Raw genomic sequence first — 11725 nt, 5'->3', positions numbered from 1 at the left:
CTCACTTGAGCCCAGGAGTTGGAGGTTGCTGTGAGCTGTAATGCCACGGCACTCTGCCCAGGGTGACAGCTTGAGGCTCTGTCTCAAAAAAATAAAATAAAATAAAATAAAAAGAAAAACTACATTTTTAACTTTAAATTCAATTCTAATCATTAACCAAATAAGGTTGCAAATGAAATAATCCTGCCATTTAATACATTAAAGACTAATGATACAGAACAAAATAAATCCTGTTTTAGAACCCCAATCAAACACCCTGGATAATTAATTCCAGCTGTGGCCAAGTCCCTACCTCACCCAAGCAGCTGCGTGGTCCTGCAGGAGGGGGCTTCTCAGGGATCCCTAGTACCAAGGAGACTCTGGTGGCCTCAGGAAGGGTGCCCATTGTGGCTCTATGCCATTCCTGAAGCTCAGAGTCAGAGGGGTGCCAAGGCCCACACCTCTACTGTGGGGGCCAGGGATCAGGGGTTCGTGCTTGCAGTGGGTCCTTGGAGCATGATGTCACCACCAGGGACAAATATCCAATGAGTTTCAGGATCTCACATCTTATACAGCATTTTGAAGAAGGCACAAGTAACAATTGCATTAGGTCCAAAGAAACTGGTAAAAAGATTGCTCTACATATTTAAAATGGTTAAGAAAAACTTACAAAACTGGCAAGAATAAAATGACAAGACGCTATGAACAACTAAAATGTTTACATATGAAGCTATCAAAGAATCAACACCCCAACACACCTCTGTGTCTGCTGTGTTGTGGCCTTCTGTTTTACTCTGGTATTCTAAATCATGAGGTGATTCTTAAGAATCCTACTTGTAATTTGTCTGCCTCATATGTTGTGGTCCATAAATTATAATGATCTCAATTGCTAGAGTGAGGTCAGAGGGGCCGGACTGTCATAGCTTACTCAACACACTGCTCCACACACAACTGTGTGAGGGATGTTTCTCAGGCACAAGCCCTACAGGACCAAAACCCTGACAAATGCCAGGCTCAAAATACTACAGCGCTGGACAGCCTTTTACGATGGGCCCGTGCCCCCACCTCTGCCTGGTGTGCTCACCCTGTGGGACCTCTTTCCCTCAAGTGTGACAGGGCCCAGTGACACACTTCTGACAAAAGAGAATTGGGCAAAAGTGACAGAACATCCCTTCCATCAGGAGATCAAGGAGCCTAAGACTTCCCTCCGGTTCCTCTTGCTTGACCACTGGCTCCTGCTGGGCTGCCGACAGAGGACCACAGGGAAGGGAACTGAGTTTGCAACCAATGGTGGCCCTCTGTGTTGGGCCTCCTGATGAGAGACAGCCCAGCTGTGAGACCCTGTGCAAAAGGACTCCACTGAGCCACAGAAACTGTAAGATAATAACTGATCATTGGTTTAAGGGACTAAATTTTGGGGTAATTTGTTACATGGCAATATATAAATAACAAAATGCTTAGCACTATCACACCTCTAAAAGTCCAAAAATAGGAAAGAGCCTAATCCAACCCGAATGTTCAGTTTTGTAAGTCTTTTGCAAAATTTCACAAAGTAAGTTTTTAAAATAGTGAAGGATATGTCAAAAGAACAAATCGGAAGTATTGAGTAAAAAGGTCCCAAGTGTGGTCGCATTTGGCAAATAAAAGTTTCTAAGCTAGACCATTCAGGGACACAACTAGGTTAATATTCCATTCTATGAACTGTTAAACTGAAAACCTAAAGTGGTTTTCTCCCAAGTAACCAAGAAGTGAAGTTGTGGCCCAAAAGGAAGTATTGATCTGACCAGCTCAAGCTGGGAGTACATACAGCTCACTTTCAGACCTGCCCTCCTCATAGCCGACTTCCATGTGAGTTTGCAAGCCTGATGCAGGATCCTACTACAGGTGCAGCCCCCTCCTATTCCTGTTCATGCTCACGCTGCACATGGACACACACACTGCCCACTGGCCTGCCAGGCAGCCAGTTAGGGAGCTGGATCCAGGCTCACATGGGCTTGGAACACACCAGACAAGGTTGCTGGGCACACTCAGTAGACTTTCCTAGGCACAGGGCAGAATATGTCACCAGTTCCTCAAGCCTTGGCAGCAGACACACTGCACACTACTCTTCACCACCACTTCTGAAAGGAAAACACTGACAGATGAAAGACTGATTCAAAGGTTTCAGAGAAACCAAGACACCTCCCACCCTAGGACCTTCCAGCACTTCCTTTCCTGGAGTGGAGAAGGTTTGGTGATGCCTGCTCTGACTGCCCTCCCGGGCCCACTGCCTGCCCCCAACACTTCCAGGAGCCCACACTCCCAGGCTGAATTCCCCCCTCCTGTCAGCTCCTGGAATCCCCTGGCCACTGCAAACTCCTCTGCACTCAGGATGGAGGGTATACTCCCATAACCTTGACAGGAGAATCAGAGGGGGGAAGTGCTAGACACTGGCCACAGGGCCAAAACAAGGAGAGGAGAGCAGCCCTGGAGAAGAAGCTAAAGCAGGGTAGGCACAGTGCCAGTCTGAGGCATGGAGCCAGCATGGATTAGGAACCCCACTGAAATTCTGGAGCCAGAAGGATAAGCCTCCAGGTGTGTGCCACTCAGGGTGGTATCTGCTGAAGGTTGAAAGGTCCATGGATTTGGCCCAGCAACTCCTGTGGGGCTCAGGTGACCAGGATCCTAGATGCCTCAGCCTTCATGGCAGGTGGGTCTCATTGACGGGACTGGGCAGATTCATGGCACCTCTGGATCCCATCCCAAGGCCTCAGCACCCTTAAGTCTAGTCCTGGGGTCCACATGCTTCTCAGTGACTTATCCAGGAGGCCCAGACCTCCCAGGGACTTATCTGGACACTCTGGCTTTTATCAGAGCCCTCTATGAGAGCCTAGCCTTCTTCACTGTGCAGATCCAGCAGCCAGACCTTGTGTGACCTATCTGGGATTCTGGTCATCCTGGGGGAAGGGGCTGCCTCAGGCTCCCATTTCTCCCTCAGTGGACTTGTCCCAGAGTCTTGATCTCCCCACAGACTAGCCCTCCTGAGTAATGGTCCCAGGGTCCTGGCCCTCCTGTGACCTGTCCAGCTGTATCCTCCTCAGTGACTGGCTCCAGGGTTGGCCCTTCCTAGGTGACCTGGAGTCATGGCACTCTCTGGATACTGCCAGATGCCCTGGTCCAACTCTCCTTGGTGACCCTTCCTGGGGTCCCAGCGATGCCTAGTGCCCTTTCGAGGGGTTGGACCCTCCTGGATGACCTGTCGTGGGGTCCTGACACTCTCGTGTGGGTCCTGCCCAATCCCAGGGGTAAACCCTCCTTGGTGACTGGCCCTCCCGGGGTCCAGCCCGGTTTGGGGTCCTGGCCCTCCTGGTGACCTTTCCCGGGTCTGGGTCTCAACCCTTCTCGGTGACCCTTCCCCGGGTCCAGCCTTCCCGGGGTCCGACCCTCGCCAGGGACTGCCAGCAGCTCCAGACTCCCCTAGCCTGCCCGACTGGGAAGCCCGGACGCGGGCCTTGGGGTCGGAGCCTTTCGGGCTGGCACCGGCCGAGGCCGCGGCCTGAGAAGCGGACGTCTGCGGGCCCGGGCAGGGCGGGGCGTACTCACTGACCTGCGGTCTCGGGTTGCTGGCGAGCGGGGCGCACGCGGAGGCCGAGCCGGGAGGAGGAGGGGGCGCCGCTCCCTCCGGTTCCCCCCCAAGAGGAGGAGGAAAAAAACCTGTCCGGAGTTTAAAACAAAGAGGCGGAAATGCCCGAACCCAGCCGAGCGCGGAGTCGGGGGCGCCGCGGTTGGAGCATGCGCAATTTGCTGCTAGGCTCCCACCCGGCTGCCGAGGCGGGGGTGGGGCTGGAAAGATGGGCGTGGTCAGAGAGCGCAGGCGCGTCAGAGCAGGGCTCCGCCCAGGGACTCGGCGAGGCGCGAGGGAGGGGCAGGGCCCATGGGGCGTGGTCAGTGGAGCGGCGGGGCGGGGCTGAGCTGAGGGAAGCCCGCGGCAAGTGGTCTGGGCTCGGGGGCCGATTCGCACCATGCAGGCTACTGCGCCCCGCCCGGCTCTTGCGGCCTGGGGTGGCTCCACTGGGCCGTCTGGCTTCTGCGTTGTTGCCCGTCCAGGAGCAGCCGGGTGTGTGTGTGTGGGGGGTGTACTACGAGCAGTCTCGCACAAGGCCCGGGGTGCAGGAATAGAGTGAGTTTGGGACTCCAGCTTGTAATGTCTGGAAGGGTCAACGGATGACCGACCCTCGCGGCCGCCCTCGTGGAGAAGTCCGCATCCCAATCCCGGGCTGAACTAGGTGTCCGGCGAGGGAGGAGAGTGGCTCAGGCCAGCCGCTGGGAGGGGCCTGAGAAGGGCCTAGGCATGCACCACGTGGTTGAGTTGTTGGGTGTTTACCCGCTACAGATTGCTGAGATGTGACCACAGACGAAGTCTCAAGGCGTTTCGCTTCGAAGGGTAGCAGTAGAGCGGGGTGGGGGTGGGGCGAGAGGGCTTTTAGGGTAGGATCTCTCGCTTGTGTGGCCCAAGTGGGCGTTGGGAGTGACCAGCGCTGGAGAGAGATGAGGGTTTGGGGGACTCGGGTCCGGTGGGGCGGCAGGCCCTCTGCTGGAGCCTGGACAGCCTTTCGGGGTCGGGGGTGGTAGTCCCCGATGCAGGGACTAGGAGAGGTGGGAGGCCTGAGGGTCGATGTCTGGACTGACCCAGGAGGATGGGGACCCGGCATGCGCCCAGGTGAAGCCGCAGACCCGACGTCTGCCACTGGCTGCTCTCCTCAATGACCTCATCTTGCCCTAATACCCTAGACCTCCACTCTGAACCCCAGGCGTCTGTGTCCAGCTGCCCAGCCACGTTTCTGTTGGAATGACTCTGTGGGGCCCAACTCCACATAGCAGAAGGGCAGCTCTCTGGCCCCAGGAAGTCTGCTGTCATCACAGCCCCCGCCCCCAGCTGCAGCTAGTCCTGGGGTCCTCCTCCCCTTCTTCCTCTCAGGCACAGCTGAGCTGACCGCTCAGAATCTGGTGGCCACGTCTGCCAACCTCCATCTTCTCACCCTAAGTTATCAAATAGCCTCCAAACTATCTTCCGGGCTTTTCCTGGACTCCAAGTCTATTTTCAACACAAAATAGCACCTTATAAAACGATATTCAGGACATATCCCTCTTCTGCTTAGAATCCTCTGAGGACTTCACTTAATGCCAAAGCCTGAGAGTGGGGTGAGCACAGAGGCTGGGAGAAGGGGGAGATGCTGAAAAGAAGTGTTGTCTTGGTGTAATCTCACCTACATATGCATGGATAGTGTCCACACTTAGCAAAGTGCACACCTTAGGTATGTGCACTTACCCTTCTGTAAAGCTAACCAATTCTGTCAACCTAAAATTGCTCTTAAAAAATCTATTTATTTTAAAAAGCAAATAACTAATAAATGTAATAAAAGAATGTAAAACTAACATTTTGAAAAGTATAAATCATTGAGAGAGATTAAAGAAGACCTAAATAGGGCAGTGCCTGTGGCTCAGTGGGTAGAGCGCCGGTGCCACATACCAAGGGTGACAGGTTTGAACCTGGCCCGGGCCAAACTGCAACAACAACACAAAAATAGCCTGGCATTGTGGCAGGCATCTGTAGTCCAGCTACTTGGGAGACTGAGGCAAGAGAATCGCCTAAGCCCAGGAGTTGGAGGTTGCTGTGAGTTGTGACACCAGAGCACTCTACCAAGGGCGATTAAAAAAAAAAAGGCCCAAATAAAGGGAAAGACATCCCACATTATCATTAGGATGTCGTGACTTCCCAAACTGATCACCCAAGGCAACCCAAGTCAAAGTCATAGCTGGCTTTTTTGCAGAAATTGACAAACAAATTATAAAATTTATGTGGAAGTTAAAGGGAACCAGAATACGCAAAACAATCTTTAAAAAAATAAAGTCAGCAGACTCCTATTTCTCAATTTTAAAACTTACTGCAGGCTCAAGGCCTTCAGCTCAGCAGCTAGGGCACCAGCCACATACACCAGAGCTGGCAGGTTTGAATCCAGCCTGGGCCTATCAAACAACAGTGACAACTACAACCAAAAAATAGCTGGGCCTTGTGGTGGGTGCCTGTAGTCCCAGGTACTTTGGAGAATGAGTTAAAAGAATCTCTTAAACCCAAGAGTTTGAGGTTGCTGTGAGATGTGACACCCCAGCACTCTACCAAGGGTGACATAGTGGACATAGTGAAACTCAAAAACAAACAAAAAAAAACTTACTACAAAGCTACCGTAATCAAGACTGGTACCAACATAAAGGACATAAATCAATAGAATAGAGTTGAGAAATTTCACTCCTAGGTATGGAGCTTATGGAACTTAGAGAAATGAAACCAAACATACAAAACCTGGCATGTGTACTTACAGTGACAGTGTATATAATAGCCTCAAAGTAGAAATAACTCTAATGTCAAACAACTCATGAATGAATAAATAAAAGGTAGTATATCCATACAACAAAATATTTGCAGTAAAAAGGAAGTACTAGTTAATAAATGCTACATACAACATAGATGTACCTTAAAAACATTGGTACGTGAAAGAAACCAGTCACAAAAGACCAGATATTATATAATTCTATTTATGTAAAATGTCCATAATAGGCCAATCAATAGAGATAGAAATCATCTTAATAGTTTCCAGGGGCTGGGGGGTTGGAGGAAACAGGGAGACACAGCTAATGAACATTGGGTTTCATTTTGGAGTGATGAAATGTTCTAAAATTGACTGTGATGGTGGTTGCATATATTTGTGAATACACCAAAATCTATTGTACACTTTAAATGGGCAATGTGCATGGTTTGTGAGTTATATCTGAATAAACCTGTTATTTAAAAACGAAACCATAAAATACTTAACATTGATTAGAAATGAAAGTGCTGTGTGTTTATCCCCATGAGAAAAATATAAAATTAGATAACTAACTTATGCCATAAATATACATATAGATACAAATAATCATTTCACACCAAGAGAGATATCCATCTCAAAAAAAGGTACTCTTTCCCCACAATACACACCAAGAAATGAAATTTGCATTTCATACCATATACAAAATATCAGACATAGCACACATATACACACATAAAAAATCCCCTTTCCCAGAAAAATTGGGCAACTATTCCATAACATACACACAAAATAGGCCACACAATGCTCAATAATGTTAGATGCTAATTTCACACCATTAGAGAAGAGAAATTAGACACCTATCCCGCACCACACACACTAATATACACAACCTCTGTTCCACCTCAGGCCATCCCACTATAAGCTACACCACCTAAATTAGACATCCATCTCAAAGTATTCAAGCAAATTAGACCCTGTTGGGAGGCAATTCTCCATTAATATCTCATGTCTCTGCATGGTCCAGATTCTCAGAAAAAAAGCCATTTACAGCCAAGTTGAGGATGTTTGTCTAGGAGACATGCTAGGATAGTGAAGCTTAAGAAGTCTCCCTCTAAAAAGAAAGAATAAAAAATAAAACGAAATGAAACAAAAAAGACAAAGTCTCCCTGGAGACTTTCCCCTGTAGAAAGAGAAGAGAGCTGTCCTCCTTCCCTGGAGAAGGTTTACTTACATTCCAGGGTAGGGATCAAGTTTCTCTCTCTTTGGAAGGTAGGATGAGGAGGTCACCAGAAGATCCATATAAACTGAGAGTTTCCTAGTTTCAGGGTCTTCTGAAATGCACTCCCCTGCATCTGCCACCTGCATTGCCCTGTGGAGACTGGGCTGAGGGATCAGGACAAGATTGGCAGCTGCCAATGTGGTTTGCTGCTTCTGCTAAGTGGTAAATGCCTTGTCTCTGACCAAGGGTCTCATATTTCCTGTCACACACACATGAAACCGTGGCAAGCTAACTTGTTAACTTGTGAGTACAACAAAATCTCAGACCTTCCTGCTTAACACATACTAATTTTATACCCCTCAAAGTAGACACCCATCTACTACATCTGCCTGCACACACAAAAAATTAGATATCCACAGTGGCGCCTGTAGCTCAAAGGAGTACGGCGCTGGCCCCACATACCAGAGGTGGTGGGTTCAAACCCAGCCCTGGACAAAAAAATCCTGCAAAAGTAAATAAATAAATAATAAATAAAATAAAAATACAGTTATTATAAAAAAATTAGATATCCATTTATCCCATATAGACAAAAAAAATTTCATACCACATGTATGTATACACATGTATGTATACACAAAAGACAAAGACCCATCTCACACCATTTATGCAAAAAAAAATCTATCTCATATCACACACACCAAGCAGTGTACAGCGTTATAAATACGACACGAACATACCAATCTCATACCAGATACACATAAAACAGATGAGTGGTAGGCCCTACGCAAAAGAACTAGATACCTACCACACGCAAACAGAAATAACCCATTTCACATTATGTATACATGACAGTAGATACCTAATCACACAATATAAAAAATATTAGATAACTAAACCCTATGTACACAAAAACTAGATAATCTTTTTTTTTTTTTTTTGAGACAGAGCCTCAAGCTGTCCCCCTGGATAGAGTGCCGTGGCATTACAGCTCACAGCAACCTCCAACTCCTGGGCTCAAGCGAGTCTCCTGCCTCTGCCTCCGCCTCCCAAGTAGCTGGGACCACAGGCGCTCGCCACAACGCCCGGCTATTTTTGCAGCCGTCATTGTTGTTTGGCGGGTCTGGGCTGGGGATTCGAACCCGCCACCTTAGGTGTACGTGGCTGGCACCTTAGCTGGTTGAGCTATAGGCGCCGAGACTAGATAATCTTTTCATACTACACCTGTGCATACTACTTCACGCCACACACATGCACACACACACAAAACCAGCTCTTTTGACCACTTCAACTGAATAGGTCCAAGAAACAGAGACAGACTGGCCCAGAGAGCCTTTGGAGGGCGGCAGGTTGGGACCTGATACTTACTGCCACTACTTGGGCCTCATGTGAGCCCCACATTGGACAGGGAGGGGAGGAGGCCAGAACCAAGGACTCCTGTCTGCGGGGCCAGCTGGCACAAGAGGCAGCGGCCAGAGCCTGCCTTTGTTTAGGTGAACAACATGTTCACATTCCAGGGCAAACCTGTGAACGGATGGACCTCCTATGTCCATGATGATGGAGCCACATTGTCATTTCTGAGGCAACCTTAGAGTCCAGATCCTGGCATGCTGACCACCTCTACCATAGTGTGGTGTCCCATGTGTGGGATTTCAGTAGCTGGGACCTGTAGGGAAGTGCAAGGGACAGACAGGTGTGAGTCATGGCACAGATACAGGGAGGAATGTGTTCCAGGGACCAGGTTGCACATGACACAGGGTGGAGAGTGGGCCATCTCATGGAATCTGTCTTGCAGGCCATGGTGGAAAGGCCCCACACCTTGCGAGATCTCTGTTTTTACCAGGACCTCATGTTGGCCAACCCTGGACCTAGGGAATGATAGGCCAACAGGCTCCTGCCCTCACACTATGGATGTTCTCTGGGAGGAGCAGATGAAACCAACTATGAACAGGGTGAGCCCTGACCTCTCACCGTGAAAGGTGAGATTACCTCCCTGTTATCCTCAGGAAAGGGTACCTGGCCTCATGCTCCAGTCTTGGCAAAGCCACTGTTGTCAATGACTTGATTTTGAACAAGATGGTGTTTAGGGAAGATGCCTTAGCTGAAAATACCTCAGTTACAATTAGTTTGGGGTGCTGATAGAAGCTTACATTTGATTAAAAAAGAAAAAGACGCTAAAACACAGATTTAGCTGTAATTGTGTATGTTGAATGTTATTTTATACAAGTCTTTGAAGATCATTTTCTTTCTTTCTTTCTTTCTTTTTTTTGAGACAGTCTTACTATGTCACCCTCAGTAGAGTGCTGCGTGCTATCATAGTGCACAGCAATCTCAAACTCTTGGGCTTTAGCAATTCTCTTGCCTCAGCCTCCCAAGTAGCTGGGACTACAGGTGCCTGCTAAAATGCCTGCCTATGTTTTTGTTGCAGTTGTCATTGTTTAGCAGGCCTGGGCTGGATTGGAATCCACCTGCCTCCTTGGCGTATGTGGCCAGTGCCCTAACCACTGAGGTACAGACACTGAGCCCTCTTTTCTTTTCAGAAAATGAATTGCAGTTCTATATACCACAAGAAACATGTGGAAACCAAATCTGAAGACACAGTACCATTAATTCAGAGGGGTCTTTTGTCCTCCCTGCCTAGTGCTCCCTCAGAGGTAACATAGGTGTGTCACATGTGTAGGCTTGTGTGCCCACCATCACAGCCAGGATGCAGAACCTTCCCAGCACTGCAAAGTCTTGCCCCTTTCCAGCCACACCTACCTCCCTGCCATACCCTACACTGTCCAGTCCCTAAACCCTGGCTACCACTAATCTGTCCTGAGTTACTATGATGTTGCCTTTTCAAAGTGTCACACAATTGGAATCCTACAGTTGTAACCTTTGGGAATGGCTTTTTTTCCCCATTCTGAGTAATTCATCCAGGCTGCCATGTTAACAATCCACTCCTGTCGAGTACTGTTCCATTGTCTGGATGTAGTGCTTGGCCTCTCCCCACTGAAGGAGATCTGGTTGTTTCCACTTTGGGGCTATCACAAATAAAGTTGCTATGAACATTAGGGAACAAGTTTTTGGTAAACATAAGTTTTTATTTCTCTGGCATAAATGCTCAAGTATACAATTGCTGGGCCATGTGATAATTACACGTTTAGATTTATGAGAAATTAGCAACCTTTTCTACCTCAGAGACTGTAACATTTTACATTCTTAGGAGCAATTTCCAGTTACCCACAGCCTTGCTGGTATTTGATGTTGTCATTTTTAAAATTTATTTATTTTAGCTATTCTGAAAAGTATGTAGTGGTATCTTACTGCAGTTTTAATATGCATTTTCCTAATGGCTGATGACATTAGTCATTTATTATTATTTGCCATTTGTTTGTTTTGTTTTTTGAGACAAAGTCTCACTCTGTCACCCTGGGTAGAATGCAGTGGTGTCATAGCTCACAGCAACCTCAGTCTCTTGCGCTTGAGCAATCCTCTTGCCTCAGTCTCCTAAGTAGCTGGAATTGTTGATGTACACCACCACGCCTGGCTAGCTTTTTCTATTTTTAGTAGAGAAGGGGTCTCACTTTTGCTCAGAGTGATCTTGAACTCCTGAGCTCAAGGGATTCACCTGTCTTGACCTCCTGGAATGCTGAGATTACAAGTGTGAGCTGCCATATCTGGCCATTATTTGCCATTTGTGTATCCTGTTCAGTGAAATGTCTCTTCGTGTTCTTTTGTCCATTTTCTAATTGTTTTTAACTGTTGAGTTTTGAGGGCTTTTTATATAGTTTCAATACCAGACCTTTGTTAGATATGTGCACACATTTTTTCCCATTCTACATGTACAAAAACCTTTTGATAGGAATTGCATTAAACCTATAGATCAATTTAGGGAGAACTGACATCCTTATTATGTTGAGTCTTCCAATCTATGAACGTTGTATGCCTCTCTGTTTATTTAGATTTTCATTGATTTCTTTCATCAATGTCTAATTTTTAGCATATAAGTCCTGTATATGGTCTGCTAAAGTTTTTACCTAAGCATTTAATTTTCTTTGAAGTAATTGTAATGGTACTGTGTCTTCAGTTTTGGTTTCTTTTCTTTTTTTTTTTTTTTGAGACAGAGCCTCAAGCTGTCACCCTGGATAGAGTGCTGTGGCATCACAGCTCACAGCAACCTCCAACTCCTGGGCTCAAGCGA

General features: G+C 47.6%; 1 protein-coding gene across 1 annotated transcript in view; it reads right to left on the bottom strand.

Moving 5' to 3' along the window:
- The window catches only part of PCGF3 (polycomb group ring finger 3), a 51981-nt gene extending 48227 nt beyond the window's left edge, over positions 1-3754 (bottom strand). The window contains exon 1 of the mRNA XM_003803995.3: positions 3566-3754. The gene's annotated coding sequence lies outside the window, so the exon portion shown is untranslated. The remainder of the gene's footprint in view (positions 1-3565) is intronic.
- Positions 3755-11725: the final 7971 nt, after the last annotated feature.

Source organism: Otolemur garnettii, unplaced genomic scaffold (assembly GCF_000181295.1).
Source record: "Otolemur garnettii isolate 467f Iridium unplaced genomic scaffold, OtoGar3 scaffold00198, whole genome shotgun sequence".
Lineage (NCBI taxonomy): Eukaryota > Metazoa > Chordata > Mammalia > Primates > Galagidae > Otolemur > Otolemur garnettii.
Note: the sequence above shows the minus strand (reverse complement) of the source record. Positions and strands in the feature narration are given on the sequence as shown.